Raw genomic sequence first — 8583 nt, forward strand, 5'->3', positions numbered from 1 at the left:
CTTTAACGTAGACAAGTGCCAGGTCCTTCAAGTTGGAACGAGGAATAAGAAGCTCGAATACGAAATGCGCGGCGTTAAACTCAAAAGCGTTCAATGCGTCAAATAATTGTGGGTCAAAATCGCGTCAAACCTCAAATTCTCAAAGCAATTCATCGATGCATCAAATACATCTAACAGAATGTTGGTATTCATTAAAATAAACTTTGTATTCAAGAATAAAGATTTACTACTCCCTATATACAACAGTTTAGTCAGACCCCACTTGGAATATGCGGTACAGTTTTGGTCTCCCCACCATGCAAAGGATATTGCTAAATTAGAAGGTGTTCAGCGTCGGGCAACGAAAATGATCCCTTCCTTGCGCAAAAAATCCTACGAAGAAAGGCTTTCTACCCTTAACATGTTCTCTCTTGAGAAACGTCGCCTCCGAGGAAAACTGATCGAATGTTTTAAAACACTTAATGGTTTCACGAATGTAGACAGATCAACATTGTTTATGATCGATGACACTTTGCGCACGAGGAACAATGGCGTAAAACTCAGATGTAGACAAGTAAATTCAGACTGCACCAAATTTTTCTTCACCAACGTTGTAGTGCGAGAATGGAATAAGCTTCCACCGTCAGTGGTCCAGTGTAACACGATTGACGCCCTCAAAAATAAGCTCGACCGTCACTTCCTTCAACTTAATATCAACTAGAGTAGAAATGCAACGTTTTGGAGTCTTCTGATTAATGTAAAATCACTTAGGTTTAAGGACAGACCACCAAGTCTGGACCATGGGGTCTGTGTGGTCTGATTTTCTATGTAAATCTATGTAAATCTCTCTCTCTCTCTCTCTCTCTCTCTCTCTCTCTCTCTCTCTCTCTCTCTCTCTCTCTCTCTCTCTCTCTCTCTCTCTCTCTCTCTCTCTCTCTCTCTCTCTCTCTCTCTCGCGTTTATTCAACCTGATTTATTAGGTTATAATACATAAATTGTGGGTTTATACGATAAATTTGGTTTTAGTCCTTACCATTGTATTGTACAGATTATATAACCGACTTTATTTCCACACCACCCGAGAGGTAAAAGTCATGGCGCGTTTTTTTTAAGAGGTATATATCCCCGATAGGCCTATTCCTCTCTTCACTGCATCTTGGATGACTTAGGATGAATGCTCATCAGAAGATGTGAGAGTGATGATGAAAGAATCCATGAAGTTGTCAATCACGACATCTCTCTCTGCATCCTATGACTACAGTTTTTCCGCGTGCCGGACAGCATTCTTCCAGATTTCCTTGGTAACATTTTGTATTGATTCTTCTATGAGTGGTTTTAGGTCGGCAGTCTTGAATGTTTTTTTTTCTAGATGTAGCCTTTAACTTGAGCCCAAACCAGCTCATTGGGGTTGTAGTGACAGTGGTATGGTGGCAGGCGCACTACTCTTATGTCCGTGATCTGAAGCCATCTTGTCGACAACGTAGTTTGTGTCGGCAGAAGAGACGTGTTGACTTACAAGATGCAGAAGGTCTGTCTTGAGGATAACTTCTGGCACTGCTACGCCCTTCTTCTCCAGCCATTCTCGTATCGTAGCTTTGTTGTTTGCAGATGTTGGTGGCTTGTGAATTTTTCTTGAGTGATAAGATGCATTATCCATCACAATTACTAACGCTGAAGGAATGTTTGGTAAGAGTTGATGTGTGAACCACTTTTCAAATGTTTCTGCATTCATCTGATCATGGTAATCCCCGACATTTTTTGCCTGGAAAACAAGGGCGGGCCCCGGGAACAAATCATCGAGCTAATAGGGTACTGGGATTTATTTCAAGGAGCGTAAGCAACAGAAGCCCCGAAGTCTTCCTCAAACTATATTTAGCATTAGTTAGACCTCATCTTGACTATGCGGTTCAGTTCTGGTTACCTTACTATATAATGGATATCAAAATGTTAGAATCGGTGCAGAGGAGGATGACTAAGATGATTCAGGGGTTGAGAAACTTGCCATACGAGGAAAGACTCAAACAGTTAAACTTGCATTCTCTAGAAAGGCGAAGGGTGCGTGGAGACATGATCGAGGTTTATAAATGGATGAAGGGCTTTAATAAGGGAGACATTCATAAGGTTTTGTTGGTAAGAGAACCGGGTAGGACACGAAGTAATGGGTTTAAACTGGATAAGTTCAGATTCAACAGGGACACAGGCAAAAATTGGTTTACTAACAGGGTGGTGGATGAGTGGAATGGGCTTAGCAGTCATGTGGTGAGTGCCAATACAATTGTCACATTCAAAAATAGACTAGATAAATTCATGGACAGCGATATTAGGTGGGGTTAGATACACGGGAGCTTAGGGTCAAAGGAGCTGCCTAGTACAGGCCTACCGGCCTCTTGTAGACTCCTGAGTTCTTATGTTCTTATGATCCAGCGTGCAGAATGATCAAGCGGCCTCCTTCCCAGTCAGCACCCTCACTCCTATAGCCTGTCCTGCATTTTCTTCGTGCACCCAACATTTGGAAACCGTGTAGTTTTGGTTAACCCACGACTCGTCCAAATATACGATGTTCTTGTCTGAGCTTAAGTGTTTCCTTATTTCTCTTAAAAACTTGCTTCGTGCATATTGCACATCATTATTTTCCAAGAGGAATTTTCGCCCATCAACCTTTGCATGGTGAAATCCGAATTTCTTCAGAACTTTTCTCAGTGTTTCACGGCTGCCAGGATATGAGAGGTTGTTCTTCACTTCTTCATGAATTTTTTCGAGTGTGGGGATTTCTTTTCTTGCGTAGAACTGCAAAACTGTTATGTGCAGTACACCTCCATTGAAGTTATCAAAGAAGTCCATGATGTAACAAACTAGCTTGCAGGTAACATACCAAAGCTGTCGAGATTGATGTCTATGGCGGAATGAAGTGCGCTGTTGCCACATGTACCTTGTTGAGTCGGGACCGGAGCTTCGACACTCTAAGCAGACATTCTCTCGAAACCACGACGAGTGTTTTCCTTGTTCGGGACCGGCGCTTCGACACTCTAACCAGACATTCTCTCGTAATCACGACACGTGTTTTCCTTGTTCTTGTACCTTGTTGAGCCGGGACTCAACTACCTCTCTACCACCGCTATTACCCTCTATAGTCGGAGTCTAGACCATCTAGACCATGCATCAACCATTTAGATGGCATACCAAAGTAAATTCATGACACGTAGACCGCAATATAAAGTGTAGATCACATACCAAAGTAGATTCATGACAAACCAAAGTAGCACCAATGGGTGTTTGTTTATATATCAGAAAAAGCAGTCAAGAAAAAACAAAAAAATAAAACACGTAGAGAAAATGCAAAACTACTCCTCCTTACTACCTGAACAAAGGACTTGTTTAATGGTTGACTAAGAAATTGTTTTTTTTTTTTCATATATCAGAAGCAGTAGAGGAAAATAAATAAAACAATCGGGAAAAAAACGAAACTAATACTCCCAAAATGAGGTATTAATGAATTCCAAAAGATTATGTTCAGGTGTCTTGATCCTCCCCCCGTGTAAGAAAGAGTACAAGTCATAGGAAGGTGGAAATTTAGACGAGACTTTGAAGATCAGTCACAATTTCATCTTCTCTTTAACAATATTTCGTGTGGCTTTCATGATATATAGGTCAGTCATATAATGCTGTTTGCTTTTATTAATGGTTGAGTGGTGAAGGAATGCATACACAATAATATAGGTCAGGGGTGCTCAACCCACTGTTTGAGGGCTGCATGTGGCCCTCAATAAAGTTTAATGCGGCCCTCGGCAAGTAACCAAAAAAATAACCTACTTATCCCTATCATAATACGTATAATATTAGTTCACATTTAATTTTAATGACATGTAGCAATATAAATTATATTATGATTGATATTACTGAATATCTTATTATAAGTGAACTTTATGACGTTATAGTATTATAATGATAAAAATGCTATTCCTCACCTGGCAGCCTGAAAGCTGGCTAGCCTCACTGATTTTGTTGACGTGAGTCCCGTGTTGCCACTCCTTGGCATTTTTTACTAGATCTTGGCTTTTGAGCTGGGACCTTGGCGCCTTGGCTATTTTCCCTTGAAAACAGGCTAATCTAGGCTTTTTTGGGGGGGAAACTCCCTCCTGCTTGGCTATTCCCTTCGCTCATGTCCCTGCCCTCTCATCCCCCCACTCATCCTCTCAATCAGTCCTGGTCTCTGGCTCCCTACCCCTCTCCTACCCAACCGCTCCCTTCCGGGACTTCCCCACCGTTGCCCATCCACTCCTAGCCCTCTCCCCTTACCCATCGTCTTCCACGCCACCTCCCCTGTACCCCTACCCAATTGAGTTCCCCACCCTCCCGGCACACAGCAGCCGCTCCACGTTTCCCCTCTCCCTGCCCAACAGCTAAATGGTGTCGCTCGTATATAGGTCTTCACTTTATTGTACTTTATAATTGCCCATTTCCCATGACCTGCAATTTATGTGAAAAGTGTTTTGATTACGACTCTTTCCGGAAGGTTACAATATATACACAACATAATCAGTATTATTAGTCTGCAGAATACGTATATTAATTACTATGCATATTCACATTGCAGGAAATATGAGGCCCTTATCACACATTGCCCATCTAATGTGGCCCTGCCACCCAATAATGTTGAGCACCACTGATATAAGTCATCACTTTTTCCTATTTTGGCAATATTTCAATGAGGCGTTAAGCTTATTATAATATTAGTTACATCATACTCTCACTTTCTTTAGTTCAGGAGAGTAAAAGTTCGATGGGTCACTGATTAACTATTCCAAACACAACACTATCGATTAACATCATTTCTAACTTTTCTCTAGGTAATATTTGGGGCTTAAAACATACGAGTGTCAGTAAGTCTTATATATATTAAACTTTCCCTTGCCTAAGATCGTGAACAAATGTAATAGTGTGTGGCTGCTACGCTAACACTCCCAAGCTAAGATATACAGATTCAGTTTTATATGTATTTAACTCACATTATCTACCTGTCTTTCGCCTCTCAGTGTACTCCATTCTGTCCTGGCAAATTATCTATGACTTGACTTTCATCTACTACTTCTTCTTCTTCTTTCTTTTCTTTTTTTTCCTTTATCTCTCTGTTGCTTTCTCTCTGTCTTTGTCTCTTGTTTCCTCTCTCTATCTCCTCCTTTCCTCCTGTTCTTCTTTCTTTTCTTTATTTGTTCCTTCTTTTCTATCTCTTCGTCTTACCCAGCATCCTCGGTTATTCGTCTGTCATCATTTCTACACATAATACGACCTCCACAAGTCCACTTCTTACGCTCGATCTTAACATCTCCAACCTTATTCTGTCTCAAAACCCGTGACGCTCGCTCGCTTCCTTCCATTACCACTCCATCCCACGCAGCATCTTTGGTTGTCCGTCTGTCATCATTTCTACCCATGAAACGACCACCGTAAGTCATCTTTTTAGCTTAATCTTAACATCGCCAACCTTATACTGTTCTCCTAACCCATGATGCTTCCTTCCATCGTACCTCTCCATCTCACGCAGCATCTTTGGTTGTCCGTCTGTCATCATTTCTACCCATAACACGACGTGCCCAAGCCCACTCCTTAGTCTTAATCGTAATATATCCAGCCTTATTCTGTTCCCTAACCCATGATGCTTCCTTCCATCTTACCTCTCCATCTCACGCAGCATCTTTTCTCTCTCTCCTCTTTGACCACGTATCCGCCGTTTCTCTAGATCAAGACTAAACCGGGTGATACGACCCTGGCGCAGGAAGAAGAAGACGTCTCGTGTGACAAGTTTGGGAAGGAGAAGAAGAAAGCACATCAAAGCGGTCTCTGGTCTGGGTCCCCTGGCAGAAGAGGAAGGAGATATAGGGAAGGAAAGCTGCAGGAGAGAGTGAGTTATACGCCGTATCGCTGTTCCAGTAATATCCCCTGGTCGTGTTATATACCTAGGGTGAGGGTGTGCTGCTTGAAAACTTACGGGGAAAACAAAGGAGCGAGGGGTGAGGGGAGACCGGCGTGCAGGAATCCATCGCTTGAATTACTGAGTGAGTGTGTGAGTGCATGTGTGTGTGTGTGTGTGTGTGTGTGTGTGTGTGTGTGTGTGTGTGTGTGTGTTTGTGTGTCGGAATAAAGAAACGAAAGTCTTTGTACGGGAAATAAAGGAAGGAAGGAACAGGAGAAGAAGGAGGAGGAACAGAAAGAGATGACGAGTCTTATGATGCTAAAACAGAAAGAGGAGGAAGAAGAACGAGATGAATAAGATGATAGAGAAAAATATAATAAAGGAAGACGAGAAGGAGAAAGAGGAAGAAGAAGGAGGAGGAGGAGGTGACAAGTTATATGACGCTGAAGAGAGCGAAAGAAGAATAAGAAGAACAAGATGATAAAGAAGAAAACTATAATATCAACAGCAACAAGAGAAAGAGAGACAGAAAAAACAGACAGACAGAAAGAACACAGAGGGACAACGGGCAATAAACAGATAGACAGATAGAGATATATAAGTCTCCTGATAATGACGACAAAGGAGAATGAAAGCAAGAAAAAGAAGAACAAGAAAATTAAGAAGAAGAAACTATAAGAACAGAGAAAAAGATAGACAGTCAGATACAGAAACAGACAGACAAACAGACATACAGAGAGAGAGAGAAAAGAATACACAAAGAGACAGAGATATAGAGACACAGAGAGACAGAAAGAGACAGTGAATTTTGGTTAGAGAGAGAGAGAGAGAGAGAGAGAGCACAGTGGCCAAGCACCTACGAGACACCAACATCAGGAAAGCCCTAGGCCCTGATGACATCAGCCCTTTCCTGCTGAAGCACTGTACAGGCGAGCTGTCGTACCCCCTCACACGTATATTCAGACAGTGCCTAAGCGCAGGGGCCTGGCCGACCCTATGGAAAGAGGCTCGTGTCACACCGGTTTTCAAGAAGAAGGACAGGACAGACCCAACTTACTACCGCCCAATCTCGCTCCTGTCAGTTGTTAGCAAGATCCTGGAGCGGATTATTGCTGAGCAGATGACGCGCCACCTGGAGGAGAACCATCTATTGTCTCCTCGCCAGCACGGGTTCACGAGAGATCGCTCGGCATCAGACCTCCTCTTCCTTCTCAGCAAGTCTTGGCATGACGCCCTGGACTCCGGTCGGCCCTCACTTGTTGTTGCCCTAGATATTACTGGGGCATTCGACTTTGTGTGGCAGAGGGGCCTCCTGGCCAAGCTCGAACACGGCATCACAGGACAACTGCTGCAGCTATTTTCGAGCTACCTGCAAGGCCGGAGTCTGAGGGTAGTGGTGAACGGGTGCACGTCAGGCAGTTACCCAGTCACTGCCAGCGTTCCACAAGGATCAGTACCGGGCCCGATCCTTTGGAACGCATACTTCGACGAGCTGCTCCGTGGCCTACTAGTCGCCTCAGCCTACACTGACGACTGCACCCTGTCCCACAGCTACACCATGGTGGAAACCTCGAACATGATCGAAGCCACCAACCGCCATCTTGGTGACATCATGGCCTGGGGACGACGTTGGCAAGTCAAGTTTGCTGCCGAGAAGACCCAGGCCATGGTCATATCGCGTTCGGAGGAGGACGCCAGACTCCTGCAGGGACGGCTGAAGTTTGGGGACGACACCCTGGTCATCAAGGACTCCATCAACATCTTGGGGGTGGAGGTCGACTCCAGACTCAGTTTCGATCGCCACCTGGAGTGTGTGGCGCGCGGAGCCTCCCTGAGGGTGACACTCCTGCGTCGCGTTCGGCACCTGCTCGACGCAGACGACCTCCTGAGGCTGTACAAAGCCCAGGTAAGGTCCGTCATGGAATACTCCCCTCTCTCCTGGATGAGCAGTGCCCAATGTTACCTCTCGCTGCTGGGCAGAGTGCAGAGGAGGGCAGAGCGACTCATCCGCGATGCCAGCAGCCCTCAGCAGGAGCGACCACATGGACACCAGTGGCGGCACCGGCAGATCATCACCAGCAGGACGCCCCCCGCTGTATGCTCGACAGCCTCGGGCACCGGAGAAGGGTCGGTGCCATCACAGTCCTGCACAAGGCCCAGGTCCAACATACACCTCACCTGGCGGCACTACGGGTCCCTTGGAGGAGAAACCAGCACACCACGAGAGCGGCGGTGGCTAACGAACTCCTCCTTGAAATCCCGAAAAGCCGCAGAGCCAGGTGCAATGAACACCAATAGGTGAAGGTGGCGGCTCATGCCTGGTGTCGCACCTACCCGCCCTAGTCACATCCGCCTGAGTACAAGCACACCACAACATTAGTGGCAATGCTTTAAGATAGGCGACCTCAAGACAGAGGTCGTCTTTAGCATGGAGACAATTTCCCCGCCCCTTCTATCTTATCATATATCTTGATGTTTAAATAGAGAGAGAGAGAGAGAGAGAGAGAGAGAGAGAGAGAAACGTGAGAATAGCATGTGAAGTTGGACGAAAGCTAATCTTGGGAACGAAGAGGAAGAGGAGGAGAAGAGGAAGAGGAGGAGGAGGAGGAGGAGGGAGACGAGTGTGAAGGTGAAAAGAAGTGAAGGAAAGGGGTGGAGGAGATACTAGGAAAAATGAAAATGAGAGGAAGAAG

The sequence above is a fragment of the Eriocheir sinensis genome, unplaced genomic scaffold, assembly GCF_024679095.1.
Source record: "Eriocheir sinensis breed Jianghai 21 unplaced genomic scaffold, ASM2467909v1 Scaffold498, whole genome shotgun sequence".
NCBI lineage: Eukaryota > Metazoa > Arthropoda > Malacostraca > Decapoda > Varunidae > Eriocheir > Eriocheir sinensis.